At 42.0% G+C, this 13,616-nt stretch overlaps 1 protein-coding gene across 8 annotated transcripts in view; it reads right to left on the reverse strand.

The window, feature by feature from the left end:
- The window catches only part of PIK3CG (phosphatidylinositol-4,5-bisphosphate 3-kinase catalytic subunit gamma), a 217,765-nt gene that overhangs the window by 188,880 nt on the left and 15,269 nt on the right, over positions 1-13,616 (reverse strand). For 2 of the 8 annotated variants that reach the window (XM_069765071.1, XM_069765069.1), the window contains exon 3: positions 8,720-8,760. The exons of the other annotated variants lie outside the window; for them this stretch is intronic. The gene's annotated coding sequence lies outside the window, so the exon portion shown is untranslated. The remainder of the gene's footprint in view (positions 1-8,719; positions 8,761-13,616) is intronic. 8 annotated transcript variants of the gene reach the window in all.

Below are 13,616 nucleotides of genomic sequence, written 5' to 3' on the forward strand. Positions count from 1 at the left end.
CCAACATATGCAGTATCAGCGTACTCAGGACAAATAGGACAACAACTTTTGTGGTCGAATTTCTCCTGTTACCCTTGGGAAAATACAAAACTGGGGGCTAAAAAATAATTTTTGTGGGAAAAAAAAAAGATTTTTTATTTTCATGGCTCTGCGTTATAAACTGTAGTGAAACACTTGGGGGTTCAAAGTTCTCACAACACATCTAGATAAGTTCCCTGGGGGTCTAGTTTCCAATATGGGGTCACTTGTGGGGGGTTTCTACTGTTTAGGTACATTAGGGGCTCTGCAAACGCAATGTGACGCCTGCAGACCATTCCATCTAAGTCTGCATTCCAAATGGCACTCCTTCCCTTCCGAGCCCTCCCATGCGCCCAAACGGTGGTTCCCCCCCACATATGGGGTATCAGCGTACTCAGGACAAATTGGACAACAACTTTTGGGGTTCAATTTCTCCTCTGTTACAAATACAAAACTGGGGGCTAAAAAATAATTTTTGTGAAAAAATATGATTTTTTATTTTTACGGTTCTGCATTATAAACTTCTGTGAAGCACTTGGTGGGTCAAAGTGCTCACCACACCTCTAGACAAGTTCCTTAGGGGGTCTACTTTCCAAAATGGTGTCACTTGTGGGAGGTTTTAATGTTTAGGCACATCAGGGGCTCTCCAAACGCAACATGGTGTCCCATCTCGATTCCAGTCAATTTTGCATTGAAAAGTCAAATGGCGCTCCTTCGCTTCCGAGCTCTGTCATGTGCCCAAACAGTGGTTTACCCCCACATATGGTGTATCGGTGTACTCAGGACAAATTGTACAACAACTTTTGGGGTCTATTTTCTCCTGTTACCCTTGGTAAAATAAAACAAATTGGAGCTGAAGTAAATTTTTTGTGAAAAAAAGTTAAATGTTCATTTTTATTTAACCCCTTAGCGACCGCCGATAAGCCTTTTAACGGCGGCCGCTAAGGGTACTTAAACCACAGCGCCGTTAATTAACGGCGCTGTGGAAAAAGTACATAGCGCCCCCCACAGGCCGATTTTCTCCGGGGTCTCGGCTGCCGGGGGTAGCCGAGACCCCAGAGAACATGATTCGGGGGGTTTTTAACCCTCCCCGCATTTGCGATCGCCGGTAATTAACCGTTTACCGGCGATCGCAAAAAAAAAAAAAAGCGATCTCTTTTTAATTTCTCTGTCCTCCGATGTGATCGCACATCGGAGGACAGAGAAAAGGGGTCCCAGGTGGCCCCCCAATACTCACCTAGCTCCCCCGATGCTCCTCGTGTCTCCCGGTGGGCGCCGCCATCTTCAAAATGGCGGGCGCATGCGCAGTGCGCCCGCCGGCCGGCACCGGGAGAATCTTTGGGGTCTCGGCTGCCGGGGGTAGCCGAGACCCCAAAGAGCATGATCGGGGTCGGTATTACCGACCCCTGTTTTGCGATCGCCGGTAATGAACTGTTTACCGGCGACCGCAAAAAAAAAAAAAAAGAATAGTGTAATTCTCTGTCCTCTGATGTGATCGCACATCAGAGGACAGAGAAATAGGGGGATTCGGGGACCCTATCATACTCACCTAGGTCCCTGGATCCTCTTGCTGCTCCTCCTGGCCGCCGGCAGACGAACATGGCGGACGCATGCCCAGTGCGCCCGCCATCTGTCTCCATCTGCCGGCCGGCAGGAGAACAGCAGTTAGGGCTAAAATTAGGGTTAGGGGTAGGGTTAGGGTAGGGTTAGGGGTAGGGTTAGGGTTAGGTTAGGGGTAGGGTTAGGGGTAGGGCTAGGGTTAGGTTAGGGGTAGGGTTAGGGGTAGGGCTAGGGTTAGGGGTAGGGTTAGGTTAGGGGTAGGGTTAGGGGTAGGGTTAGGGGTAGGGTTAGGGGTAGGTTAGGTTAGGGGTAGGGTTAGGGGTAGGGTTAGGTTAGGGGTAGGGTTAAGGCTAGGGTTGGGGCTAAATTTAGGGTTAGGGTTGGGGCTAAATTTAGGGTTAGGGTTGGGGCTAAATTTAGGGTTAGGCTTCTTTCACACTTACGTCGGTACGGGGCCGTCGCAATGCGTCGGCCCGACATACAGACGCACGTTGTGAAAATTGTGCACAACGTGGGCAGCAGCTGTAGTTTTTCAACGCATCCGCTGCCCAATCTATGTCCTGGGGAGGAGGGGGCGGAGTTACGGCCACGCATGCGCGGTCAGAAATGGCGGATGCGACGTACAAAAAAACGTTTCATTGAACTTTTTTTGTGCCGACGCTCCGCCAAAACACAACTGATCCAGTGCACGACGGACGCGACGTGTGGCCATCCGTCATGATCCATCGGCAATACAAGTCTATGGGCAAAAAACGCATCCTGCGGGCACATTTGCAGGATCCGTTTTTTGTCCAAAACGACGGATTGCGACGGATGCCAAACGACGCAAGTGTGAAAGTAGCCTTAGGGCTAGGGTTAGGGTTGGGGCTAAAGTTAGGGCTAGGGTTGGGGCTAAAGTTAAGGTTAGAGCTGGGATTAGGGTTAGGGTTTGGATTAGGGTTGGTATTAGGGTTAGGGTTGGCATTAGGGTTACGCTTGGGATTAGGGTTAGGTTTGGGATTAGGGTTAAGGTTAGGGTTGTGATTAGGGGTGTATTGGGATTAGGGTTAGGTTTGAGGTTAGGGTTGAGATTAGGATTAGGGGTGTGTTGGATTTAGGGTTTTGATTAGGGTTATGGTTGACATTAGGGTTGTTTTGGGGTAAGGGTTGTGATTATGGTTAGGGTTAGTGATTAGGATTATGGATCAGGTTGGGATTAGGGTTAGGGGTGTGTTGGGGTTAGGGTTGGAGCTAGAATTGGGGGGTTTCCACTGTTTAGGTACATCAGGGGGTCTCCAAACACGACAGCCAATTTTGCGCTCAAAAAGTCAAATGGTGCTCCCTCCCTTCTGAGCTCTGCCGTGCGCCCAAACAGTGGTTTACCCCCACATATGGGGCATCAGCGTACTCGGGATGAATTGGACAACAACTTCTGGGGTCCAATTTCTCTTGTTACCCTTGTGAAAATAAAAACTTGGGGGCTACAAAATCTTTTTTGTGAAAAAAAAAATATTTTTTATTTTCACGACTCTGCATTCTAAACTTCTGTGAAGCACTTGGGCATTCAAAGTCCTCACCACACATCTATATAAGTTCCTTGGGGGGTCTAGTTTCCAAAATGGGGTCACTTGTGGGGGGTTACTACAGTTTAGGTATATCAGGGGCTCTGCAATCGCAACATAATGCACACAGACCATTCTATCAAAGTCTGCATTCCAAAAAGGCGCTCCTTCCCTTCCGAGCTCTGCCGTGCGCCCAAACAGTGGTTTACCCCCACATATGGCGCATCAGCGTACTCGGGATAAATTGGACAACAACTATTGCAGTCCAATTTCTCCTGTTACCCTTGTGAAAATAAAAACTTTGGGGCTACAATATCTTTTTTGTGGAAAAAAAAATATTTTTTATTTTCACGACTCTGCATTCTAAACTTCTGTGAAGCACTTGGGCATTCAAAGTTCTCACCACACATCTAGATAAGTTCCTTGGGGGGGTCTATTTTCCAAAATGGGGTCACTTGTGGAGGGTTTCTACTGGTTAGGTACATCAGGGGCCCTGCAAACGCAACATAATACCCGCAGACCATTCTATCAAAGTCTGCATTCCAAAACGGCGCTCCTTCCTTCCGAGCTCTGCCGTGCGCCCAAACAGTGGTTTACCCCCACATATGGGGTACCAGCATACTCAGGACAAATTGGACAACAACTTTTGGGGTCCAATTTCTCTTGTTACCCTTGTGAAAATAAAAACTTGGGGGCTAAAAAATATTTTTTGTGGAAAAAAAAATATTTTTTATTTTCACGGCTCTGCATTATAAACTTCTGTGAAGCACTTGGGCATTCAAGGTTCTCACCACACATCTAGATAAGTTCCATGGGGGGTCTAGTTTCCAAAATGGGGTCACTTGTGGGGGGTTTCCACTGTTTAGGCACATCAGGGGCTCTCCAAACGCGACATGGCGTCCAATCTCAATTCCAGCCAATTCTACATTGAAAAAGTAAAACGGCACTCCTTCTCTTCCAAGCTCTGCGGTGCGCCCTAACAGTGGTTTACCCCCACATATTGGGTATCAGCGTACTCAGGAGAAATTGCACAACAACTTTTGTGGTCTAATTTCTCCTGTTACTCTTGTGAAAATAAAAATTTGTGGGCAAAAAGATCATTTTTGTAGAAAAAATGCGATTTTTTTTTTTTTCACGGCTCTACGTTATAAACTTCTGTGAAGCACATGGGGGTTCAAAGTGCTCGCCACACATCTAGATAAGTTCCTTAAGGGTTCTAGTTTCCAAAATGGTGTCACTTGTGGGGGGTTTCCACTGTTTAGGCACATCAGGGGCTCTCCAAACGCGACATGGCGTCCAATCTCAATTCCAGCCAATTCTACATTGAAAAAGTAAAACGGCGCTCCTTCAGTTCCAAGCTCTGCGGTGCGCCCAAACAGTGGTTTACCCTCACATATGGGGTATCGACGTATTCAGGAGAAATCGCACAACAACTTTTGTGGTCTAATTTCTCCTGTTACCCTTGTGAAAATAAGAATTTGTGGGCGAAAAGATCATTTTTGTGTAAACAAAAGCGATTTTTAATTTTCACGGCTCTACGTTATAAACTTCTGTGAAGCACTTGGGGGTTCAAAGTGCTCACCACACATCTAGATAAGTTCCCTAAGGGGTCTAGTTTCCAAAATGGTGTCACTTGTGGGGAGTTTCCACTGTTTAGGCACATCAGGGGCTCTCTAAACGTGACATGGCGTCCGATCTCAATTCCAGCCAATTCTGCATTGAAAAAGTCAAACGGCGCTCCTTCACTTCTAAGCTCTGCGGTGCGCCCTAACAGTGGTTTACCCCCACATATGGGGTATTGGCGTATTCAGGAGAAATTGCATAACAAAATTTATGGTTACATTTCTGTTTTTACACTTGTGAAAATAAAAAAAATGGTTCTGAATTAAGATGTTTGCAAAAAAAAGTTAAATGTTCATTTTTTCCTTCCACATTGTTTCAGTTCCTGTGAAGCACGTAAAGGGTTAATAAACTTCTTGAATGTGGTTTTGAGAACCTTGAGGGGTGTAGTTTTTAGAAAGGTGTCACACTTCATTATTTTCTATCATATAGACCCCTCAAAATGACTTCAAATGTGATGTGGTCCCTAAAAAAAAATGGTGTTGTAAAAATGAGAAATTGCTGGTCAACTTTTAACCCTTATAACTCCCTAACAAAAAAAAATTTTGTTTCCAAAATTGTGCTGATGTAAAGTAGACATGTGGGAAATGTTATTTATTAACTATTTTTCGTGACATATCTCTCTGATTTAAGGGCATAAAAATACAAAGTTTGAAAATTGCTAAATTTTAAAAATTTTCGCCATATTTCCGTTTTTTTCATAAATAATCGCAAGTAATATCGAAGAAATGTTACCACTAACATGAAGTACAATATGTCACGAAAAAACAATCTCAGAATCAGCGGGATCCGTTGAAGCGTTCCAGAGTTATAACCTCATAAAGTGACAGTGGTCAGAATTGCAAAAATTGGCCTGGTCATTAAGTACCAAATTGGCTCTGTCACTAAGGGGTTAAACATTCCAAAAATTCCTGTGAAGCACCAGAAGGGTTAATAAACTTCTTGAATATGGTTTTGAGCACCTTGAGGGGTGCAGTTTTTAGAATGGTGTCACACTTGGGTATTTTCTATCATATAGACCCCTCAAAATGACTTCAAATGAGATGTGGTCCCTAAAAAAAAATGGTGTTGTAAAAACGAGAAATTGCTGGTCAACTTTTAACCCTTATAACTCCCTAACAAAAAAAATTTTGGTTCCAAAATTGTGCTGATGTAAAGTAGACATGTGGGAAATGTTAGTTATTAAGTATTTTGTGTGACATATCTCTGATTTAATTGCATAAAAATTCAAAGTTGGAAAATTGCGAAATTTTATAATTTTCGCCAAATTTCTGTTTTTTCACAAATAAATGCAGGTACTATCAAAGAATTTTTACCACTATCATGAAGTACAATATGTCACGACAAAACAATGTCAGAATCACTGGGATCCGTTGAAGCGTTCCAGAGTTATAACCTCATAAAGGGACAGTGGTCAGAATTGTAAAAATTGGCCTGGTCATTAACGTGCAAACCACCCTTGGGGGTAAAGGGGTTAATGTACACTCTGCACCCCATCTTGACAAAAAAAAACAGAAATGTAGTAATTTTGGCAAATTTATTAAAAAAGAAAAACTGAAATATTACATGATCATAAGTATTCAGACCGTGTGCTCAGTATTGAGTAGAAGCACCCTTTTGAGCTAGAAAAGCATATACACCAAGCTAATGCCTACAAATAGTATCACTGATCACATGATCATGATCAATATATAGGGGTGCAGGGATGTAAGTATCAACTGTTCAGGGCAAGACTGAAGCAATCAGAACAAGGAAGGAGCACCAAAAGAACCAAAATACAAAGTACAAAGCTTTATTAGTGTGATAATAAATACACAATGTAATATCAGAAAAAAATGACAGGGAAATGACAATGGAACACCAAAAACAGGAGTGGAGTACCGTTAAATAATCAGGCAAACAGAACCACATGCAAAGTAATTAAATAGAACTATGTTGGTCAGTTCAAAAAGTGCAAGTGCATAATGCAATAAGAGATACCCACTGGAGTAAATGTAAATAGAGCATGAGACCAAGTTAGAGGTGTATCAAAGACACAAGCAATATGCATAGGGATAACACAACAAGGTGAAGGATCATGTAGAGCAAAGACCGTGAGCTAAAAGTGTATGAAAGCCTGGGAGCATTATCTGTAAAGACCATGACGCCACCTACCCCAACGTGCATTTCAGCAACAGTGCCTTCTTCCGGCTAGGAATGAGTCTTCTTGGGAATGATGCAACAAGTTTTTCACATCTGGATTTGGGGATCCTCTGCCATTCTTCCCTGCAGATCCTCTTCAGTTCCGTCAGGTTGGATGGTGAACGTTGGTGGACAGCCATTTTCAGGTCTCTCCAGAGAAGCTCAATTGGGTTTTGGTCAGGGCTCTGGCTAGGCCAGTCAAGAATGGTCAGAGTTGTTCTGAAGCCACTCCTTTGCTATTTTAGCTGTATGCTTACCGACATTGTCTTGTTGAAAGGAGAACCTTTGGCCAAGTCTGAGGTCCAGAGAACTCTGGAAGAAGTTTCCATCCAAGATATCTCTTTACTTTGCCGCATTCATGTTTCCTCAATGACAACCAGTCGTCTTGTCCCTGCAGCTGAAAAACACCCCCATAGCATGATGCTGCCACCACCATGTTTCACTGATGGGATTGTATTGGGCAGGTGATGAGAAGGCCTGGTTTTCTCCACACATACTGCTTAGAATTATCATCAAAAAGGTCTATCTTCATCTCATCAGACCAGAGAAGCTTATTTCTCATAGTCTGGGAGTTCTTCATGTGTTTTTTTTAGAAAACTCTATGCGGGCTTTCATATGTCTTTCACTGAGAGGCTTCCATTGGGCCACTCTGCCATAAAGGCCAGACTGGTGTAGGGCTGCAGTGATAGTTGACTTTGTGGAACATTCTTCCATCTCCCTACTGCATATTTGGAGCTCAGCCACAGTGATCTTGGGGTTCTTCTTTACCTCTCTCACTAAGTCTCTTCTCCCACGATTGCTCAGTTTGGCTGGACGGCCAGGTCTAGGAAGACTTCTGGTGGTCATAAACTTCTTCCATTTAAGGATTATGGAGGCCACTGTGCTCTTAGAAACCTTGAATACTGCAGAAATTCTGTTGTAACCATGGCTAGATCTGTGCCTTTCCACATTTCTGTCTCTAAGCACCTTGGCCAGTTCCTTTGACCTCATGATTCTCATTTGGTCTGACATGCACTGTGAGGTCTTATATAGGCAGGTGTGTGCCTTTCCAAATCATGTCCTATCAGTTTAATTACACACAGCTGGACTCCAATGAAGGAGTAGAACCATCTCAAGGAGGATCACAAGGAAATGGACAGCATGTGACTTAAATATGAGTGTCTGAGCAAAGGGTCTGAATACTTATGACCATGTGATATTTCAGTTTTTCTTTTTTATTAAATTTGCAAAAATTTCAACATTTCTGCTTTTTTTCAGTCAAGATGGGGAGAGTGTACATTAATGTGAAAAAATTAACTTTTTTTGAATTTACCAAATGGCTGCAATGAAACAAAGAGTGAAAAATTTAAAGGGGTCTGAATACTTTCCGTACCCACTGTTTGTCACGTGCATTCCATGCTTATTTAGATGTGGGGTTACGATATGGCGGTGGCAAGTAATACAAAGGAAGATAATGGATTCAAATATTAATTTTTAATGGTCGTGACTTAATTGTAACCTTTTAATGCCCCAGTTTATAGATGGAACATATATGTGATGACATAAAAGAATAAATGCTTTCTAGATTAGCAGCATACACAGACGTAATTGTCAAATATACTGATTGACAAATATAAGAAGGTATGTAGGCTATTGTAGTCAATAAGATAGTGAAAGATGTTCTATAGTCTTTTTACCAATGTGCAGAATAACATAATGAAAAGTTATTCACATACAAATGCATAGAACCACTGAGCCATGGTGACTATGGGAAAGAATTGGGATGGATTAACATGCTGCGTATCATCTCGTCTACTTACCAGTATTAACCGATCAAGGCAGATATTGGAAAGCTGTAAAGCTGCAGTGGAAATTCAGGCCAGGAATTAAATGGGAACAGAAATATAATGCTTCAAAAGCAAAGGCGTACAATATGATTTCACCAACTCTGAACATAATGTTGTTTTTTTTACGTTCTGTTTATGTATGCCAGAAAATGTTTGGAGGTGTTCCAATAAAAACTGATGATAAAAAAAAGTAAATAAAGGTGTGCACTAATAAAACATCATTTTAGGCAGGTCAGTCGCATTCCCTAATTTAACTCCTTACCATTTACACCTATCACCTAATAACATAACTATTGAATAGGTGACGAGGCACAGTGCCAGTGAGCGGCCTCTGAACCTTGTATGGAGCACGATTCACTTCTTTTATTTGTTCTTAGTCGTTCTATAGGAGACACCGGTCCCCTATGCATTTCAAAGGAGGCTAAGTGGTGTTTCCACAAAGAATATATAAATCTAGCGTTTTAGCAAACCTAACAACTATAATTAAGAGATCGCTACTATAGCTCGAAACACATTAAGAAGGTATCTATGTCTTCACATGATGCCCCATTGTAAAGTTTTTATGGAGAATGGAATAAAGCCGATTTTTTTAATTGAAACCTGTCAATAGGTTTTCCCAATTTAAACAAAAGGCCACCACTCTTAACTACTTTATTACCGCAGTCCATCAACCTGTGTTTCCTCTGCACCTCCTCAATCCCTGCAGCTGCCATACTCCTGGCTTGTTGTTGATGACACGTCCTTTGTCATCCACAGATCACCTGCAGCTGTTGTCCTCCTGGCTTGGTTGATATGGATGAAGAGTGCAACATGATCCACAGATAACCATGAATCGTATGCCTACGCAGGTGAAGCACAGGCACTCCATGCTCTGTCCTACTAAGTGCAGAGAAAAGTCCTACAATGAGCCAGCGCCAACACCTATTAACCCGGAATTGAAGTCGGTACTGACACATATGCAGTAAAAGCCTTTGTACTTACCCTAGTAGGGCACAGAATTGACTGCATGCACAGGCTGGTGCTTCCATTAAACAGATATAAGATTATCGGCGATCTGTGAATGACATAGGACCCGTCATCCACATCAATCAAGTCAGTAGGAAGAGCTACAGGGATTGAGGAGGCACCGATAAAAGAAAAACACATCATCGGATCAGACTGAATGTCAGAAGTATATAAGATATTTTTGGCATATACAGGGAGAGTTGGGGGCTTAGCTACAGGTTAATGGACTGCGCTAATAGGGCAACTAAAGGTTGTGGCTTTAGTTTATATTAGGAAAACATGGTAACAGGTTCACTTTAAAGGAAAGCTGGATGCTTGCTTTTATTCTGCTGTTCAGAAACAGGAAGGCTATATTAGCCAAAACGCATTGTGTTTTCCTTCTTTTCCTCTTTTTTAACATACAGTATTTTATGATTGTCAGCTGTAGTACCATCAGTATACCACCAGAAAAACTTTGTAATAAAACTTTTTTTTTTATCCAGGAAAGATATATATATATACATATATATATATATATATATATATATATATATATACAGTGGGGCAAAAAAGTATTTAGTCAGTCAGCAATAGTGCAAGTTCCACCGCTTAAAAAGATGAGAGGCGTCTGTAATTTACATCATAGGTAGACCTCAACTATGGGAGACAAACTGAGAAAAAAAAATCCAGAAAATCACATTGTCTGTTTTTTTAACATTTTATTTGCATATTATGGTGGAAAATAAGTATTTGGTCAGAAACAAATTTTCATCTCAATACTTTGTAATATATCCTTTGTTGGCAATGACAGAGGTCAAACGTTTTCTTTAAGTCTTCACAAGGTTGCCACACACTTTTGTTGGTATGTTGGCCCATTCCTCCATGCAGATCTCCTCTAGAGCAGTGATGTTTTTGGCTTTTCGCTTGGCAACACGGACTTTCAACTCCCTCCAAAGGTTTTCTATGGGGTTGAGATCTGGAGACTGGCTAGGCCACTCCAGGACCTTGAAATGCTTCTTACGAAGCCACTCCTTCGTTGCCCTGGCGGTGTGCTTTGGATCATTGTCATGTTGAAAGACCCAGCCACGTTTCATCTTCAATGCCCTTGCTGATGGAAGGAGGTTTGCACTCAAAATCTCACGATACATGGCCCCATTCATTCTTTCATGTACCCGGATCAGTCGTCCTGGCCCCTTTGCAGAGAAACAGCCCCAAAGCATGATGTTTCCACCACCATGCTTTACAGTAGGTATGGTGTTTGATGGATGCAACTCAGTATTCTTTTTCCTCCAAACACGACAAGTTGTGTTTCTACCAAACAGTTCCAGTTTGGTTTCATCAGACCATAGTACATTCTCCCAAAACTCCTCTGGATCATCCAAATGCTCTCTAGCAAACTTCAGACGGGCCCGGACATGTACTGGCTTAAGCAGTGGGACACGTCTGGCACTGCAGGATCTGAGTCCATGGTGGCGTAGTGTGTTACTTATGGTAGGCCTTGTTACATTGGTCCCAGCTCTATGCAGGTCATTCACTAGGTCCCCCCGCGTGGTTCTGGGATTTTTGCTCACCGTTCTTGTGATCATTCTGACCCCACGGGGTGGGATTTTGCGTGGAGCTCCAAATCAAGGGAGATTATCAGTGGTCTTGTATGTCTTCCATTTTCTAATTATTGCTCCCACTGTTGATTTCTTCACTCCAAGCTGGTTGGCTATTGCAGATTCAGTCTTCTAAGCCTGGTGCAGGGCTACAATTTTGTTTCTGGTGTCCTTTGACAGCTCTTTGGTCTTCACCATAGTGGAGTTTGGAGTCAGACTGTTTGAGGGTGTGCACAGGTGTCTTTTTATACTGATAACAAGTTTAATCAGGTGCCATTACTACAGGTAATGAGTGGAGGAAAGAGGAGACTCTTAAAGAAGAAGTTACAGGTCTGTGAGAGCCAGAAATCTTGATTGTTTGTTTCTGACCAAATACTTATTTTCCACCATAATATGCAAAAAAAATGTTAAAAAAACAGACAATGTGATTTTCTGGATTTTTTTTTCTCAGTTTGTCTCCAATAGTTGAGGTCTACCTATGATGTAAATTACAGACGCCTCGCATCTTTTTAAGTGGTGGAACTTGCACTATTGCTGACTGACTAAATACTTTTTTGCCCCACTGTATATATATATACAATATATATATCATATAGATTATATGACAGCTTGTTTTTTGCAGGACGAGTTGTACTTTTCAACAACACCTAAAGTTGTCAGAAGGATATTCCAAGATAAAAACAGGTGGTCGTCATGAATGATGATAAAAAAAACATTTAGAATTGACAGTCCTCAGTAGTTGATACCTTTTAATGGCTAACTGAAAAGATGGTAATAAATTGCAAGCTTTCGAGACTACACGGGTCTTTTCATCAGGCATAGACTAAAAGAAATTCTGGAGAATCATATATTTATGCACAATACAGTACAGAAAAAAAAAACATAGATAAGACAGGTGACATGAAGCAGAATTACTATGAGTGATAAACAGTTATGTCCATAGATATTGGACCAGTTCTTAGATAAGAAATGTTTTATTGTCCTCTGATTGGGGTCTGGTTCTGTTGTGTTTTTTTTAGAATCATTCATGACGACCACCTGTTTTTATCTTGGAATATCCTTCTGACAACTTTAGGTGTTGTTGAAAAGTACAACTCGTCCAGCAAAAAAACAAGCTGTCATATAAAAAAGTAAAATAAAAAAGTTATGGCTCTTGGAAGAAGGGGAGGAAAAAACGGAAAATTGCCGGGTAGTAAGGGGGTTAAGTGATTGCTACAAATTCAACACAATATATCATTTTTAATGTCTACTGCAGTTTCCATATTATTCATCCCCTTTATGACAATTATCTTTAGTACTTACTAGACCACACCATACATCTGTTATGACCTGATGCAAACATTATGCATACAGTTCAAATTACTAATACTGACCTACAAAGCCATCGATAACCTGTCTCCATATATATCTTCCCTCACGTAATCTCCGGTCCTCCCAAGACCTCTTTCTCTCCTCCACACATACTCGCTGCTCACCTAATCGACTCCAAGACTTCTCCCGAATATCCTCCATCCTCTGGAATTCTTTGCCCCAACAAGTCTGACTATCAACCACATTCGGATCCTTCAGACAGAACCTGAAAACCCATCTCTTCAAGAAAGTTACAGCCTGCAATGACCCCGCTGCCTCCTCAACACTACCAGAGCTACCGCCTCACTGACACCAGAGCTGCTGCAACCCCCAAAACTACTGTCTCCTTCCCCACCATCCTGTAGAATGCAAGCCCGCAAGGGCAGGGTCCTCGTCCCTCTATATCAGTCTGTCATTGTTAGTTTGTTTACTGTAAGTGATATGTGTAATTTGTATGTAACTCCTTCTCATGTACAGCACCATGAAATCCATGGTGCTTTATAAATTACTGTATATACTCGAGTATAAGCCAACCCGAGTATAAGCCGACCCCCCTAATTTTGCCACAAAAAACTGGGAAAACTTATTGACTCGAGTATAAGCCTAGGGTGGAAAATGGAGCAGCTACCGGTTAATGTCAAAAATAAAAATAGATACCAATAATAGTAAAATTAATTGAGACATCAGTAGGTTAAGTGTTTTTGAATATCCATATTGAATCAGGAGCCCCATATAATGCTCCATACAGTTCATTATTGCCCCATAAGATGCTCCATATAAAGCTGTGCCCCATATACAATGCTCTGCACCGTTCATTATTGCCCCATAGCTGTGCCATATAGTGCTCTGCACCGTTCATTTTTGTCCCATACCTGTGCCATATAGTGCTCTGCACCGTTCATTATTGCCCCATAGCTCTGCCATATAGTGCTCTGCAC

Source organism: Ranitomeya imitator, chromosome 4, assembly GCF_032444005.1.
Source record: "Ranitomeya imitator isolate aRanImi1 chromosome 4, aRanImi1.pri, whole genome shotgun sequence".
NCBI lineage: Eukaryota > Metazoa > Chordata > Amphibia > Anura > Dendrobatidae > Ranitomeya > Ranitomeya imitator.